This window comes from Hyla sarda, unplaced genomic scaffold (genome assembly GCF_029499605.1).
Source record: "Hyla sarda isolate aHylSar1 unplaced genomic scaffold, aHylSar1.hap1 scaffold_456, whole genome shotgun sequence".
Lineage (NCBI taxonomy): Eukaryota > Metazoa > Chordata > Amphibia > Anura > Hylidae > Hyla > Hyla sarda.
Window position 1 is genome coordinate 108,450 of NW_026610469.1, and position 17,582 is coordinate 126,031.

Consider the following 17,582-nt stretch of genomic DNA (forward strand, 5'->3'; position numbering starts at 1 on the left):
TGGTCAATGTACAGCAATGACACACCTGTGTGAACAGCCAGGAGACCCCCCCCCCCCCCATGTTATGTTACATAGTTACATAGTTAGTACGGTCGAAAAAAGACATATGTCCATCAAGTTCAACCAGGGAATTAAGGGGTAAGGGTGTGGCGCGATATTGGGGAAGGGATGAGATTTTATATTTCTTCATAAGCATTAATCTTATTTTGTCAATTAGGAACATTCAGCACCCACCCGCTATCAAGGCAGCTGCCTATCATGTCATGCCCTACCTGCACAGGTGTGCTGGCTACTCAAATGATCCAATTAAGGAGGCCATTTAGTCAGCAGCAGCAGAAGTCCTGTGCCTGGACGCTCCAACAGCGGCCAGACACAAGCAGAAGCAGAAGCAGCAGAAGCAGCAGCAGCACCACCTTTTGTTTTTTGGCTGCAGCAGCAGCAAGGCCCACAGGGCTGGCTAGCTGGCTAGCCAGCAAGCAGGTAGCAATGAAAGTAGGAATCTTTCTTTTTAACCCTGTAAGGGGGTGGTGCACTGTACCCGAAGATACTGCCATATCGGGTCAATGCATAGGGCGACGGAAGCAAGCTTCGAAATCGGCCCCCGTTCTCAAAAATCCATTTAATATATGGTCCCCAGATAGGGGACGTATCAGATATTAAACTGATAAGAACAGATACTACACTTGATCTTAGCCAAAAGGCCGAGAAGCGATAACCGTGAAAGGGGCGGGCCCAACAAGGTGCCCTTCATGGGCACTATCACTGCTTGCTGTCAGGGAGGCTGCCAGACAATTTTCCATGCACACTCTGGGCTGGGGGGCAGTCAACCACCAGTACACACAGCAGAACCTAAACCCATACCATTATTGCTAAGCAGCAAGACAGGGGCCCATTGCACTCCCACGGGGCCTTTTTAAATGCAATCCATAACCCGGATTTGCCAGGAACCCTTCTTACTCCTCCTACTTGCATGTGACACTGGGCTTAGGATCTGCATAGGAAACACACACACAAGCACACACCTACCTTTGTTGCCTGCAGATGCCTCCTTGGCTGTCCCCAAACGGTATCAAACCAACACCCACGGGAAGCTGTAAGCATAGAGGACATGCCTGCACCCCATTGGACTTACCTGTGTGGGTTAAACCCGGGTTATTTGACAACCTATGGCGGTGATGGTTCTGCTCAGGCAGAGCAGTGCTGATGCTCCTCATAAAGCTGTCGCTGCTGTGAAGGTTCTAGGTGACATCACAAATCCCTATGGTTACATACACAACAAAGCTGGGTTGTTGTTGTTTACACTCTGCAAGGCCTGTGGAAGTGAGTGACATCATAGCACTGTAGTTCTGAGGGTTCTAGATGGATGCAACAATCTCCTGTTGCTTCTATGAAGGCCATAATAGACGACATCACCAAACAGCTCCATAGTCACATACACAGCAAAGGAGAGATGTTGTTTACACCTAGTGATGTCAGTGGTATTGAGTGACATCACAGCACAGTGCTAAGGCTCCTGGGCCTGGACACAGCAGCGGCTGCAATATCTCAACGGAGAATACGTTTATATATATGTGTGTGTGTGCGCGTATATATATATATATATATATATATATATATATATTTCTCCGCCGAAATCACTTTTAAACCCATTTCCACCTTTTTTTCCCTTCTCTTCCTCTTACTTTTTTTTCACGTTTTTTTACGTTTTTCTCCTTTTCGCCTCTTTTCTGGGCGTATTATTCTTCTTTTTCTTCTTTTTTTTCGTCTAATGCATACCCCATCAGTGCAGCAATGCTTATTCAATACCGCCAGCAGATGGAGACACTGGGGGATAATTTTCTAAGGATTTATACTGATTTTTCCTGTCTGAATTTGTCGCACAGAAAGTTGCAGGCCAAATATGTGTGACATTTCTGCGACTTTAGCTTCTAGAGCATTTTTACAACATTATACATAGGTGCTGAATACATAAAAAGCGACTGTTCAGCGACAGACAAGTCGCATCGGCTGAAAGTAGGCCAGAATGTCAGTCCATGTTGGAGCAGGTTTAGATACAGTCTAAAGTATAGATCTCAAAGTCTGTGCACAGAATTTAGCAAGGGCCTCGCACCTTCTGATGCATCAGGTAGGTGCACAATAGCATAGCCTAACCCTCTGTACTTTGGTCTATATTGATGCGGGACATAGACAGCCAGCTGATGACCAATCCATTAGTGCAATGGATGGCTGGAAGCATTTGTCTTTGCCTTTGCAATACCACAGAAGCAATGCATGGTCAATGTACAGCAATGACACACCTGTGTGAACAGCCAGGAGACCCCCCCCCCCCCCATGTTATGTTACATAGTTACATAGTTAGTACGGTCGAAAAAAGACATATGTCCATCAAGTTCAACCAGGGAATTAAGGGGTAAGGGTGTGGCGCGATATTGGGGAAGGGATGAGATTTTATATTTCTTCATAAGCATTAATCTTATTTTGTCAATTAGGAACATTCAGCACCCACCCGCTATCAAGGCAGCTGCCTATCATGTCATGCCCTACCTGCACAGGTGTGCTGGCTACTCAAATGATCCAATTAAGGAGGCCATTTAGTCAGCAGCAGCAGAAGTCCTGTGCCTGGACGCTCCAACAGCGGCCAGACACAAGCAGAAGCAGAAGCAGCAGAAGCAGCAGCAGCACCACCTTTTGTTTTTTGGCTGCAGCAGCAGCAAGGCCCACAGGGCTGGCTAGCTGGCTAGCCAGCAAGCAGGTAGCAATGAAAGTAGGAATCTTTCTTTTTAACCCTGTAAGGGGGTGGTGCACTGTACCCGAAGATACTGCCATATCGGGTCAATGCATAGGGCGACGGAAGCAAGCTTCGAAATCGGCCCCCGTTCTCAAAAATCCATTTAATATATGGTCCCCAGATAGGGGACGTATCAGATATTAAACTGATAAGAACAGATACTACACTTGATCTTAGCCAAAAGGCCGAGAAGCGATAACCGTGAAAGGGGCGGGCCCAACAAGGTGCCCTTCATGGGCACTATCACTGCTTGCTGTCAGGGAGGCTGCCAGACAATTTTCCATGCACACTCTGGGCTGGGGGGCAGTCAACCACCAGTACACACAGCAGAACCTAAACCCATACCATTATTGCTAAGCAGCAAGACAGGGGCCCATTGCACTCCCACGGGGCCTTTTTAAATGCAATCCATAACCCGGATTTGCCAGGAACCCTTCTTACTCCTCCTACTTGCATGTGACACTGGGCTTAGGATCTGCATAGGAAACACACACACAAGCACACACCTACCTTTGTTGCCTGCAGATGCCTCCTTGGCTGTCCCCAAACGGTATCAAACCAACACCCACGGGAAGCTGTAAGCATAGAGGACATGCCTGCACCCCATTGGACTTACCTGTGTGGGTTAAACCCGGGTTATTTGACAACCTATGGCGGTGATGGTTCTGCTCAGGCAGAGCAGTGCTGATGCTCCTCATAAAGCTGTCGCTGCTGTGAAGGTTCTAGGTGACATCACAAATCCCTATGGTTACATACACAACAAAGCTGGGTTGTTGTTGTTTACACTCTGCAAGGCCTGTGGAAGTGAGTGACATCATAGCACTGTAGTTCTGAGGGTTCTAGATGGATGCAACAATCTCCTGTTGCTTCTATGAAGGCCATAATAGACGACATCACCAAACAGCTCCATAGTCACATACACAGCAAAGGAGAGATGTTGTTTACACCTAGTGATGTCAGTGGTATTGAGTGACATCACAGCACAGTGCTAAGGCTCCTGGGCCTGGACACAGCAGCGGCTGCAATATCTCAACGGAGAATACGTTTATATATATGTGTGTGTGTGCGCGTATATATATATATATATATATATATATATATATTTCTCCGCCGAAATCACTTTTAAACCCATTTCCACCTTTTTTTCCCTTCTCTTCCTCTTACTTTTTTTTCACGTTTTTTTACGTTTTTCTCCTTTTCGCCTCTTTTCTGGGCGTATTATTCTTCTTTTTCTTCTTTTTTTTCGTCTAATGCATACCCCATCAGTGCAGCAATGCTTATTCAATACCGCCAGCAGATGGAGACACTGGGGGATAATTTTCTAAGGATTTATACTGATTTTTCCTGTCTGAATTTGTCGCACAGAAAGTTGCAGGCCAAATATGTGTGACATTTCTGCGACTTTAGCTTCTAGAGCATTTTTACAACATTATACATAGGTGCTGAATACATAAAAAGCGACTGTTCAGCGACAGACAAGTCGCATCGGCTGAAAGTAGGCCAGAATGTCAGTCCATGTTGGAGCAGGTTTAGATACAGTCTAAAGTATAGATCTCAAAGTCTGTGCACAGAATTTAGCAAGGGCCTCGCACCTTCTGATGCATCAGGTAGGTGCACAATAGCATAGCCTAACCCTCTGTACTTTGGTCTATATTGATGCGGGACATAGACAGCCAGCTGATGACCAATCCATTAGTGCAATGGATGGCTGGAAGCATTTGTCTTTGCCTTTGCAATACCACAGAAGCAATGCATGGTCAATGTACAGCAATGACACACCTGTGTGAACAGCCAGGAGACACCCCCCCCCCCCATGTTATGTTACATAGTTACATAGTTAGTACGGTCGAAAAAAGACATATGTCCATCAAGTTCAACCAGGGAATTAAGGGGTAAGGGTGTGGCGCGATATTGGGGAAGGGATGAGATTTTATATTTCTTCATAAGCATTAATCTTATTTTGTCAATTAGGAACATTCAGCACCCACCCGCTATCAAGGCAGCTGCCTATCATGTCATGCCCTACCTGCACAGGTGTGCTGGCTACTCAAATGATCCAATTAAGGAGGCCATTTAGTCAGCAGCAGCAGAAGTCCTGTGCCTGGACGCTCCAACAGCGGCCAGACACAAGCAGAAGCAGAAGCAGCAGAAGCAGCAGCAGCACCACCTTTTGTTTTTTGGCTGCAGCAGCAGCAAGGCCCACAGGGCTGGCTAGCTGGCTAGCCAGCAAGCAGGTAGCAATGAAAGTAGGAATCTTTCTTTTTAACCCTGTAAGGGGGTGGTGCACTGTACCCGAAGATACTGCCATATCGGGTCAATGCATAGGGCGACGGAAGCAAGCTTCGAAATCGGCCCCCGTTCTCAAAAATCCATTTAATATATGGTCCCCAGATAGGGGACGTATCAGATATTAAACTGATAAGAACAGATACTACACTTGATCTTAGCCAAAAGGCCGAGAAGCGATAACCGTGAAAGGGGCGGGCCCAACAAGGTGCCCTTCATGGGCACTATCACTGCTTGCTGTCAGGGAGGCTGCCAGACAATTTTCCATGCACACTCTGGGCTGGGGGGCAGTCAACCACCAGTACACACAGCAGAACCTAAACCCATACCATTATTGCTAAGCAGCAAGACAGGGGCCCATTGCACTCCCACGGGGCCTTTTTAAATGCAATCCATAACCCGGATTTGCCAGGAACCCTTCTTACTCCTCCTACTTGCATGTGACACTGGGCTTAGGATCTGCATAGGAAACACACACACAAGCACACACCTACCTTTGTTGCCTGCAGATGCCTCCTTGGCTGTCCCCAAACGGTATCAAACCAACACCCACGGGAAGCTGTAAGCATAGAGGACATGCCTGCACCCCATTGGACTTACCTGTGTGGGTTAAACCCGGGTTATTTGACAACCTATGGCGGTGATGGTTCTGCTCAGGCAGAGCAGTGCTGATGCTCCTCATAAAGCTGTCGCTGCTGTGAAGGTTCTAGGTGACATCACAAATCCCTATGGTTACATACACAACAAAGCTGGGTTGTTGTTGTTTACACTCTGCAAGGCCTGTGGAAGTGAGTGACATCATAGCACTGTAGTTCTGAGGGTTCTAGATGGATGCAACAATCTCCTGTTGCTTCTATGAAGGCCATAATAGACGACATCACCAAACAGCTCCATAGTCACATACACAGCAAAGGAGAGATGTTGTTTACACCTAGTGATGTCAGTGGTATTGAGTGACATCACAGCACAGTGCTAAGGCTCCTGGGCCTGGACACAGCAGCGGCTGCAATATCTCAACGGAGAATACGTTTATATATATGTGTGTGTGTGCGCGTATATATATATATATATATATATATATATATATATATATATATATTTCTCCGCCGAAATCACTTTTAAACCCATTTCCACCTTTTTTTCCCTTCTCTTCCTCTTACTTTTTTTTCACGTTTTTTTACGTTTTTCTCCTTTTCGCCTCTTTTCTGGGCGTATTATTCTTCTTTTTCTTCTTTTTTTTCGTCTAATGCATACCCCATCAGTGCAGCAATGCTTATTCAATACCGCCAGCAGATGGAGACACTGGGGGATAATTTTCTAAGGATTTATACTGATTTTTCCTGTCTGAATTTGTCGCACAGAAAGTTGCAGGCCAAATATGTGTGACATTTCTGCGACTTTAGCTTCTAGAGCATTTTTACAACATTATACATAGGTGCTGAATACATAAAAAGCGACTGTTCAGCGACAGACAAGTCGCATCGGCTGAAAGTAGGCCAGAATGTCAGTCCATGTTGGAGCAGGTTTAGATACAGTCTAAAGTATAGATCTCAAAGTCTGTGCACAGAATTTAGCAAGGGCCTCGCACCTTCTGATGCATCAGGTAGGTGCACAATAGCATAGCCTAACCCTCTGTACTTTGGTCTATATTGATGCGGGACATAGACAGCCAGCTGATGACCAATCCATTAGTGCAATGGATGGCTGGAAGCATTTGTCTTTGCAATACCACAGAAGCAATGCATGGTCAATGTACAGCAATGACACACCTGTGTGAACAGCCAGGAGACCCCCCCCCCCCATGTTATGTTACATAGTTACATAGTTAGTACGGTCGAAAAAAGACATATGTCCATCAAGTTCAACCAGGGAATTAAGGGGTAGGGGTGTGGCGCGATATTGGGGAAGGGATGAGATTTTATATTTCTTCATAAGCATTAATCTTATTTTGTCAATTAGGAACATTCAGCACCCACCCGCTATCAAGGCAGCTGCCTATCATGTCATGCCCTACCTGCACAGGTGTGCTGGCTACTCAAATGATCCAATTAAGGAGGCCATTTAGTCAGCAGCAGCAGAAGTCCTGTGCCTGGACGCTCCAACAGCGGCCAGACACAAGCAGAAGCAGAAGCAGCAGAAGCAGCAGCAGCACCACCTTTTGTTTTTTGGCTGCAGCAGCAGCAAGGCCCACAGGGCTGGCTAGCTGGCTAGCCAGCAAGCAGGTAGCAATGAAAGTAGGAATCTTTCTTTTTAACCCTGTAAGGGGGTGGTGCACTGTACCCGAAGATACTGCCATATCGGGTCAATGCATAGGGCGACGGAAGCAAGCTTCGAAATCGGCCCCCGTTCTCAAAAATCCATTTAATATATGGTCCCCAGATAGGGGACGTATCAGATATTAAACTGATAAGAACAGATACTACACTTGATCTTAGCCAAAAGGCCGAGAAGCGATAACCGTGAAAGGGGCGGGCCCAACAAGGTGCCCTTCATGGGCACTATCACTGCTTGCTGTCAGGGAGGCTGCCAGACAATTTTCCATGCACACTCTGGGCTGGGGGGCAGTCAACCACCAGTACACACAGCAGAACCTAAACCCATACCATTATTGCTAAGCAGCAAGACAGGGGCCCATTGCACTCCCACGGGGCCTTTTTAAATGCAATCCATAACCCGGATTTGCCAGGAACCCTTCTTACTCCTCCTACTTGCATGTGACACTGGGCTTAGGATCTGCATAGGAAACACACACACAAGCACACACCTACCTTTGTTGCCTGCAGATGCCTCCTTGGCTGTCCCCAAACGGTATCAAACCAACACCCACGGGAAGCTGTAAGCATAGAGGACATGCCTGCACCCCATTGGACTTACCTGTGTGGGTTAAACCCGGGTTATTTGACAACCTATGGCGGTGATGGTTCTGCTCAGGCAGAGCAGTGCTGATGCTCCTCATAAAGCTGTCGCTGCTGTGAAGGTTCTAGGTGACATCACAAATCCCTATGGTTACATACACAACAAAGCTGGGTTGTTGTTGTTTACACTCTGCAAGGCCTGTGGAAGTGAGTGACATCATAGCACTGTAGTTCTGAGGGTTCTAGATGGATGCAACAATCTCCTGTTGCTTCTATGAAGGCCATAATAGACGACATCACCAAACAGCTCCATAGTCACATACACAGCAAAGGAGAGATGTTGTTTACACCTAGTGATGTCAGTGGTATTGAGTGACATCACAGCACAGTGCTAAGGCTCCTGGGCCTGGACACAGCAGCGGCTGCAATATCTCAACGGAGAATACGTTTATATATATGTGTGTGTGTGCGCGTATATATATATATATATATATATATATATATATATATATATATATTTCTCCGCCGAAATCACTTTTAAACCCATTTCCACCTTTTTTTCCCTTCTCTTCCTCTTACTTTTTTTTCACGTTTTTTTACGTTTTTCTCCTTTTCGCCTCTTTTCTGGGCGTATTATTCTTCTTTTTCTTCTTTTTTTTCGTCTAATGCATACCCCATCAGTGCAGCAATGCTTATTCAATACCGCCAGCAGATGGAGACACTGGGGGATAATTTTCTAAGGATTTATACTGATTTTTCCTGTCTGAATTTGTCGCACAGAAAGTTGCAGGCCAAATATGTGTGACATTTCTGCGACTTTAGCTTCTAGAGCATTTTTACAACATTATACATAGGTGCTGAATACATAAAAAGCGACTGTTCAGCGACAGACAAGTCGCATCGGCTGAAAGTAGGCCAGAATGTCAGTCCATGTTGGAGCAGGTTTAGATACAGTCTAAAGTATAGATCTCAAAGTCTGTGCACAGAATTTAGCAAGGGCCTCGCAGCTTCTGATGCATCAGGTAGGTGCACAATAGCATAGCCTAACCCTCTGTACTTTGGTCTATATTGATGCGGGACATAGACAGCCAGCTGATGACCAATCCATTAGTGCAATGGATGGCTGGAAGCATTTGTCTTTGCCTTTGCAATACCACAGAAGCAATGCATGGTCAATGTACAGCAATGACACACCTGTGTGAACAGCCAGGAGACCCCCCCCCCATGTTATGTTACATAGTTACATAGTTAGTACGGTCGAAAAAAGACATATGTCCATCAAGTTCAACCAGGGAATTAAGGGGTAGGGGTGTGGCGCGATATTGGGGAAGGGATGAGATTTTATATTTCTTCATAAGCATTAATCTTATTTTGTCAATTAGGAACATTCAGCACCCACCCGCTATCAAGGCAGCTGCCTATCATGTCATGCCCTACCTGCACAGGTGTGCTGGCTACTCAAATGATCCAATTAAGGAGGCCATTTAGTCAGCAGCAGCAGAAGTCCTGTGCCTGGACGCTCCAACAGCGGCCAGACACAAGCAGAAGCAGAAGCAGCAGAAGCAGCAGCAGCACCACCTTTTGTTTTTTGGCTGCAGCAGCAGCAAGGCCCACAGGGCTGGCTAGCTGGCTAGCCAGCAAGCAGGTAGCAATGAAAGTAGGAATCTTTCTTTTTAACCCTGTAAGGGGGTGGTGCACTGTACCCGAAGATACTGCCATATCGGGTCAATGCATAGGGCGACGGAAGCAAGCTTCGAAATCGGCCCCCGTTCTCAAAAATCCATTTAATATATGGTCCCCAGATAGGGGACGTATCAGATATTAAACTGATAAGAACAGATACTACACTTGATCTTAGCCAAAAGGCCGAGAAGCGATAACCGTGAAAGGGGCGGGCCCAACAAGGTGCCCTTCATGGGCACTATCACTGCTTGCTGTCAGGGAGGCTGCCAGACAATTTTCCATGCACACTCTGGGCTGGGGGGCAGTCAACCACCAGTACACACAGCAGAACCTAAACCCATACCATTATTGCTAAGCAGCAAGACAGGGGCCCATTGCACTCCCACGGGGCCTTTTTAAATGCAATCCATAACCCGGATTTGCCAGGAACCCTTCTTACTCCTCCTACTTGCATGTGACACTGGGCTTAGGATCTGCATAGGAAACACACACACAAGCACACACCTACCTTTGTTGCCTGCAGATGCCTCCTTGGCTGTCCCCAAACGGTATCAAACCAACACCCACGGGAAGCTGTAAGCATAGAGGACATGCCTGCACCCCATTGGACTTACCTGTGTGGGTTAAACCCGGGTTATTTGACAACCTATGGCGGTGATGGTTCTGCTCAGGCAGAGCAGTGCTGATGCTCCTCATAAAGCTGTCGCTGCTGTGAAGGTTCTAGGTGACATCACAAATCCCTATGGTTACATACACAACAAAGCTGGGTTGTTGTTGTTTACACTCTGCAAGGCCTGTGGAAGTGAGTGACATCATAGCACTGTAGTTCTGAGGGTTCTAGATGGATGCAACAATCTCCTGTTGCTTCTATGAAGGCCATAATAGACGACATCACCAAACAGCTCCATAGTCACATACACAGCAAAGGAGAGATGTTGTTTACACCTAGTGATGTCAGTGGTATTGAGTGACATCACAGCACAGTGCTAAGGCTCCTGGGCCTGGACACAGCAGCGGCTGCAATATCTCAACGGAGAATACGTTTATATATATGTGTGTGTGTGCGCGTATATATATATATATATATATATATATATATATATATATATATATATATTTCTCCGCCGAAATCACTTTTAAACCCATTTCCACCTTTTTTTCCCTTCTCTTCCTCTTACTTTTTTTTCACGTTTTTTTACGTTTTTCTCCTTTTCGCCTCTTTTCTGGGCGTATTATTCTTCTTTTTCTTCTTTTTTTTCGTCTAATGCATACCCCATCAGTGCAGCAATGCTTATTCAATACCGCCAGCAGATGGAGACACTGGGGGATAATTTTCTAAGGATTTATACTGATTTTTCCTGTCTGAATTTGTCGCACAGAAAGTTGCAGGCCAAATATGTGTGACATTTCTGCGACTTTAGCTTCTAGAGCATTTTTACAACATTATACATAGGTGCTGAATACATAAAAAGCGACTGTTCAGCGACAGACAAGTCGCATCGGCTGAAAGTAGGCCAGAATGTCAGTCCATGTTGGAGCAGGTTTAGATACAGTCTAAAGTATAGATCTCAAAGTCTGTGCACAGAATTTAGCAAGGGCCTCGCACCTTCTGATGCATCAGGTAGGTGCACAATAGCATAGCCTAACCCTCTGTACTTTGGTCTATATTGATGCGGGACATAGACAGCCAGCTGATGACCAATCCATTAGTGCAATGGATGGCTGGAAGCATTTGTCTTTGCCTTTGCAATACCACAGAAGCAATGCATGGTCAATGTACAGCAATGACACACCTGTGTGAACAGCCAGGAGACCCCCCACCCCCCCCATGTTATGTTACATAGTTACATAGTTAGTACGGTCGAAAAAAGACATATGTCCATCAAGTTCAACCAGGGAATTAAGGGGTAGGGGTGTGGCGCGATATTGGGGAAGGGATGAGATTTTATATTTCTTCATAAGCATTAATCTTATTTTGTCAATTAGGAACATTCAGCACCCACCCGCTATCAAGGCAGCTGCCTATCATGTCATGCCCTACCTGCACAGGTGTGCTGGCTACTCAAATGATCCAATTAAGGAGGCCATTTAGTCAGCAGCAGCAGAAGTCCTGTGCCTGGACGCTCCAACAGCGGCCAGACACAAGCAGAAGCAGAAGCAGCAGAAGCAGCAGCAGCACCACCTTTTGTTTTTTGGCTGCAGCAGCAGCAAGGCCCACAGGGCTGGCTAGCTGGCTAGCCAGCAAGCAGGTAGCAATGAAAGTAGGAATCTTTCTTTTTAACCCTGTAAGGGGGTGGTGCACTGTACCCGAAGATACTGCCATATCGGGTCAATGCATAGGGCGACGGAAGCAAGCTTCGAAATCGGCCCCCGTTCTCAAAAATCCATTTAATATATGGTCCCCAGATAGGGGACGTATCAGATATTAAACTGATAAGAACAGATACTACACTTGATCTTAGCCAAAAGGCCGAGAAGCGATAACCGTGAAAGGGGCGGGCCCAACAAGGTGCCCTTCATGGGCACTATCACTGCTTGCTGTCAGGGAGGCTGCCAGACAATTTTCCATGCACACTCTGGGCTGGGGGGCAGTCAACCACCAGTACACACAGCAGAACCTAAACCCATACCATTATTGCTAAGCAGCAAGACAGGGGCCCATTGCACTCCCACGGGGCCTTTTTAAATGCAATCCATAACCCGGATTTGCCAGGAACCCTTCTTACTCCTCCTACTTGCATGTGACACTGGGCTTAGGATCTGCATAGGAAACACACACACAAGCACACACCTACCTTTGTTGCCTGCAGATGCCTCCTTGGCTGTCCCCAAACGGTATCAAACCAACACCCACGGGAAGCTGTAAGCATAGAGGACATGCCTGCACCCCATTGGACTTACCTGTGTGGGTTAAACCCGGGTTATTTGACAACCTATGGCGGTGATGGTTCTGCTCAGGCAGAGCAGTGCTGATGCTCCTCATAAAGCTGTCGCTGCTGTGAAGGTTCTAGGTGACATCACAAATCCCTATGGTTACATACACAACAAAGCTGGGTTGTTGTTGTTTACACTCTGCAAGGCCTGTGGAAGTGAGTGACATCATAGCACTGTAGTTCTGAGGGTTCTAGATGGATGCAACAATCTCCTGTTGCTTCTATGAAGGCCATAATAGACGACATCACCAAACAGCTCCATAGTCACATACACAGCAAAGGAGAGATGTTGTTTACACCTAGTGATGTCAGTGGTATTGAGTGACATCACAGCACAGTGCTAAGGCTCCTGGGCCTGGACACAGCAGCGGCTGCAATATCTCAACGGAGAATACGTTTATATATATGTGTGTGTGTGCGCGTGTATATATATATATATATATATATATATATTTCTCCGCCGAAATCACTTTTAAACCCATTTCCACCTTTTTTTCCCTTCTCTTCCTCTTACTTTTTTTTCACGTTTTTTTACGTTTTTCTCCTTTTCGCCTCTTTTCTGGGCGTATTATTCTTCTTTTTCTTCTTTTTTTTCGTCTAATGCATACCCCATCAGTGCAGCAATGCTTATTCAATACCGCCAGCAGATGGAGACACTGGGGGATAATTTTCTAAGGATTTATACTGATTTTTCCTGTCTGAATTTGTCGCACAGAAAGTTGCAGGCCAAATATGTGTGACATTTCTGCGACTTTAGCTTCTAGAGCATTTTTACAACATTATACATAGGTGCTGAATACATAAAAAGCGACTGTTCAGCGACAGACAAGTCGCATCGGCTGAAAGTAGGCCAGAATGTCAGTCCATGTTGGAGCAGGTTTAGATACAGTCTAAAGTATAGATCTCAAAGTCTGTGCACAGAATTTAGCAAGGGCCTCGCAGCTTCTGATGCATCAGGTAGGTGCACAATAGCATAGCCTAACCCTCTGTACTTTGGTCTATATTGATGCGGGACATAGACAGCCAGCTGATGACCAATCCATTAGTGCAATGGATGGCTGGAAGCATTTGTCTTTGCCTTTGCAATACCACAGAAGCAATGCATGGTCAATGTACAGCAATGACACACCTGTGTGAACAGCCAGGAGACCCCCCCCCCCATGTTATGTTACATAGTTACATAGTTAGTACGGTCGAAAAAAGACATATGTCCATCAAGTTCAACCAGGGAATTAAGGGGTAGGGGTGTGGCGCGATATTGGGGAAGGGATGAGATTTTATATTTCTTCATAAGCATTAATCTTATTTTGTCAATTAGGAACATTCAGCACCCACCCGCTATCAAGGCAGCTGCCTATCATGTCATGCCCTACCTGCACAGGTGTGCTGGCTACTCAAATGATCCAATTAAGGAGGCCATTTAGTCAGCAGCAGCAGAAGTCCTGTGCCTGGACGCTCCAACAGCGGCCAGACACAAGCAGAAGCAGAAGCAGCAGAAGCAGCAGCAGCACCACCTTTTGTTTTTTGGCTGCAGCAGCAGCAAGGCCCACAGGGCTGGCTAGCTGGCTAGCCAGCAAGCAGGTAGCAATGAAAGTAGGAATCTTTCTTTTTAACCCTGTAAGGGGGTGGTGCACTGTACCCGAAGATACTGCCATATCGGGTCAATGCATAGGGCGACGGAAGCAAGCTTCGAAATCGGCCCCCGTTCTCAAAAATCCATTTAATATATGGTCCCCAGATAGGGGACGTATCAGATATTAAACTGATAAGAACAGATACTACACTTGATCTTAGCCAAAAGGCCGAGAAGCGATAACCGTGAAAGGGGCGGGCCCAACAAGGTGCCCTTCATGGGCACTATCACTGCTTGCTGTCAGGGAGGCTGCCAGACAATTTTCCATGCACACTCTGGGCTGGGGGGCAGTCAACCACCAGTACACACAGCAGAACCTAAACCCATACCATTATTGCTAAGCAGCAAGACAGGGGCCCATTGCACTCCCACGGGGCCTTTTTAAATGCAATCCATAACCCGGATTTGCCAGGAACCCTTCTTACTCCTCCTACTTGCATGTGACACTGGGCTTAGGATCTGCATAGGAAACACACACACAAGCACACACCTACCCTTTGTTGCCTGCAGATGCCTCCTTGGCTGTCCCCAAACGGTATCAAACCAACACCCACGGGAAGCTGTAAGCATAGAGGACATGCCTGCACCCCATTGGACTTACCTGTGTGGGTTAAACCCGGGTTATTTGACAACCTATGGCGGTGATGGTTCTGCTCAGGCAGAGCAGTGCTGATGCTCCTCATAAAGCTGTCGCTGCTGTGAAGGTTCTAGGTGACATCACAAATCCCTATGGTTACATACACAACAAAGCTGGGTTGTTGTTGTTTACACTCTGCAAGGCCTGTGGAAGTGAGTGACATCATAGCACTGTAGTTCTGAGGGTTCTAGATGGATGCAACAATCTCCTGTTGCTTCTACGAAGGCCATAATAGACGACATCACCAAACAGCTCCATAGTCACATACACAGCAAAGGAGAGATGTTGTTTACACCTAGTGATGTCAGTGGTATTGAGTGACATCACAGCACAGTGCTAAGGCTCCTGGGCCTGGACACAGCAGCGGCTGCAATATCTCAACGGAGAATACGTTTATATATATGTGTGTGTGTGCGCGTATATATATATATATATATATATATATATATATATATTTCTCCGCCGAAATCACTTTTAAACCCATTTCCACCTTTTTTTCCCTTCTCTTCCTCTTACTTTTTTTTCACGTTTTTTTACGTTTTTCTCCTTTTCGCCTCTTTTCTGGGCGTATTATTCTTCTTTTTCTTCTTTTTTTTCGTCTAATGCATACCCCATCAGTGCAGCAATGCTTATTCAATACCGCCAGCAGATGGAGACACTGGGGGATAATTTTCTAAGGATTTATACTGATTTTTCCTGTCTGAATTTGTCGCACAGAAAGTTGCAGGCCAAATATGTGTGACATTTCTGCGACTTTAGCTTCTAGAGCATTTTTACAACATTATACATAGGTGCTGAATACATAAAAAGCGACTGTTCAGCGACAGACAAGTCGCATCGGCTGAAAGTAGGCCAGAATGTCAGTCCATGTTGGAGCAGGTTTAGATACAGTCTAAAGTATAGATCTCAAAGTCTGTGCACAGAATTTAGCAAGGGCCTCGCACCTTCTGATGCATCAGGTAGGTGCACAATAGCATAGCCTAACCCTCTGTACTTTGGTCTATATTGATGCGGGACATAGACAGCCAGCTGATGACCAATCCATTAGTGCAATGGATGGCTGGAAGCATTTGTCTTTGCCTTTGCAATACCACAGAAGCAATGCATGGTCAATGTACAGCAATGACACACCTGTGTGAACAGCCAGGAGACCCCCCCCCCCCCATGTTATGTTACATAGTTACATAGTTAGTACGGTCGAAAAAAGACATATGTCCATCAAGTTCAACCAGGGAATTAAGGGGTAAGGGTGTGGCGCGATATTGGGGAAGGGATGAGATTTTATATTTCTTCATAAGCATTAATCTTATTTTGTCAATTAGGAACATTCAGCACCCACCCGCTATCAAGGCAGCTGCCTATCATGTCATGCCCTACCTGCACAGGTGTGCTGGCTACTCAAATGATCCAATTAAGGAGGCCATTTAGTCAGCAGCAGCAGAAGTCCTGTGCCTGGACGCTCCAACAGCGGCCAGACACAAGCAGAAGCAGAAGCAGCAGAAGCAGCAGCAGCACCACCTTTTGTTTTTTGGCTGCAGCAGCAGCAAGGCCCACAGGGCTGGCTAGCTGGCTAGCCAGCAAGCAGGTAGCAATGAAAGTAGGAATCTTTCTTTTTAACCCTGTAAGGGGGTGGTGCACTGTACCCGAAGATACTGCCATATCGGGTCAATGCATAGGGCGACGGAAGCAAGCTTCGAAATCGGCCCCCGTTCTCAAAAATCCATTTAATATATGGTCCCCAGATAGGGGACGTATCAGATATTAAAGAACAGATACTACACTTGATCTTAGCCAAAAAGCCGAGAAGCGATAACCGTGAAAGGGGCGGGCCCAACAAGGTGCCCTTCATGGGCACTATCACTGCTTGCTGTCAGGGAGGCTGCCAGACAATTTTCCATGCACACTCTGGGCTGGGGGGCAGTCAACCACCAGTACACACAGCAGAACCTAAACCCATACCATTATTGCTAAGCAGCAAGACAGGGGCCCATTGCACTCCCACGGGGCCTTTTTAAATGCAATCCATAACCCGGATTTGCCAGGAACCCTTCTTACTCCTCCTACTTGCATGTGACACTGGGCTTAGGATCTGCATAGGAAACACACACACAAGCACACACCTACCTTTGTTGCCTGCAGATGCCTCCTTGGCTGTCCCCAAACGGTATCAAACCAACACCCACGGGAAGCTGTAAGCATAGAGGACATGCCTGCACCCCATTGGACTTACCTGTGTGGGTTAAACCCGGGTTATTTGACAACCTATGGCGGTGATGGTTCTGCTCAGGCAGAGCAGTGCTGATGCTCCTCATAAAGCTGTCGCTGCTGTGAAGGTTCTAGGTGACATCACAAATCCCTATGGTTACATACACAACAAAGCTGGGTTGTTGTTGTTTACACTCTGCAAGGCCTGTGGAAGTGAGTGACATCATAGCACTGTAGTTCTGAGGGTTCTAGATGGATGCAACAATCTCCTGTTGCTTCTATGAAGGCCATAATAGACGACATCACCAAACAGCTCCATAGTCACATACACAGCAAAGGAGAGATGTTGTTTACACCTAGTGATGTCAGTGGTATTGAGTGACATCACAGCACAGTGCTAAGGCTCCTGGGCCTGGACACAGCAGCGGCTGCAATATCTCAACGGAGAATACGTTTATATATATGTGTGTGTGTGCGCGTATATATATATATATATATATATATATATATATATTTCTCCGCCGAAATCACTTTTAAACCCATTTCCACCTTTTTTTCCCTT

General features: G+C 46.3%; 8 non-coding genes across 8 annotated transcripts; all 8 read right to left on the reverse strand.

Moving 5' to 3' along the window:
• Positions 1 to 522: 522 nt before the first annotated feature.
• Positions 523 to 713, reverse strand: LOC130335785 (U2 spliceosomal RNA). The gene has a single exon (XR_008877337.1). It is a non-coding gene; the product is annotated as a U2 spliceosomal RNA (small nuclear RNA).
• Positions 714 to 2,794: 2,081 nt separating this feature from the next.
• On the reverse strand, positions 2,795 to 2,985 carry LOC130335786 (U2 spliceosomal RNA). The gene has a single exon (XR_008877338.1). It is a non-coding gene; the product is annotated as a U2 spliceosomal RNA (small nuclear RNA).
• Positions 2,986 to 5,064: 2,079 nt separating this feature from the next.
• LOC130335787 (U2 spliceosomal RNA) lies at positions 5,065 to 5,255 on the reverse strand. Its single transcript, XR_008877339.1, has one exon. It is a non-coding gene; the product is annotated as a U2 spliceosomal RNA (small nuclear RNA).
• A 2,083-nt stretch (positions 5,256 to 7,338) lies between these two features.
• On the reverse strand, positions 7,339 to 7,529 carry LOC130335788 (U2 spliceosomal RNA). Its single transcript, XR_008877340.1, has one exon. It is a non-coding gene; the product is annotated as a U2 spliceosomal RNA (small nuclear RNA).
• A 2,087-nt stretch (positions 7,530 to 9,616) lies between these two features.
• On the reverse strand, positions 9,617 to 9,807 carry LOC130335789 (U2 spliceosomal RNA). The gene has a single exon (XR_008877341.1). It is a non-coding gene; the product is annotated as a U2 spliceosomal RNA (small nuclear RNA).
• Positions 9,808 to 11,903: 2,096 nt separating this feature from the next.
• LOC130335790 (U2 spliceosomal RNA) lies at positions 11,904 to 12,094 on the reverse strand. Its single transcript, XR_008877342.1, has one exon. It is a non-coding gene; the product is annotated as a U2 spliceosomal RNA (small nuclear RNA).
• A 2,074-nt stretch (positions 12,095 to 14,168) lies between these two features.
• Positions 14,169 to 14,359, reverse strand: LOC130335791 (U2 spliceosomal RNA). Its single transcript, XR_008877343.1, has one exon. It is a non-coding gene; the product is annotated as a U2 spliceosomal RNA (small nuclear RNA).
• A 2,083-nt stretch (positions 14,360 to 16,442) lies between these two features.
• On the reverse strand, positions 16,443 to 16,626 carry LOC130335732 (U2 spliceosomal RNA). Its single transcript, XR_008877304.1, has one exon. It is a non-coding gene; the product is annotated as a U2 spliceosomal RNA (small nuclear RNA).
• Positions 16,627 to 17,582: the final 956 nt, after the last annotated feature.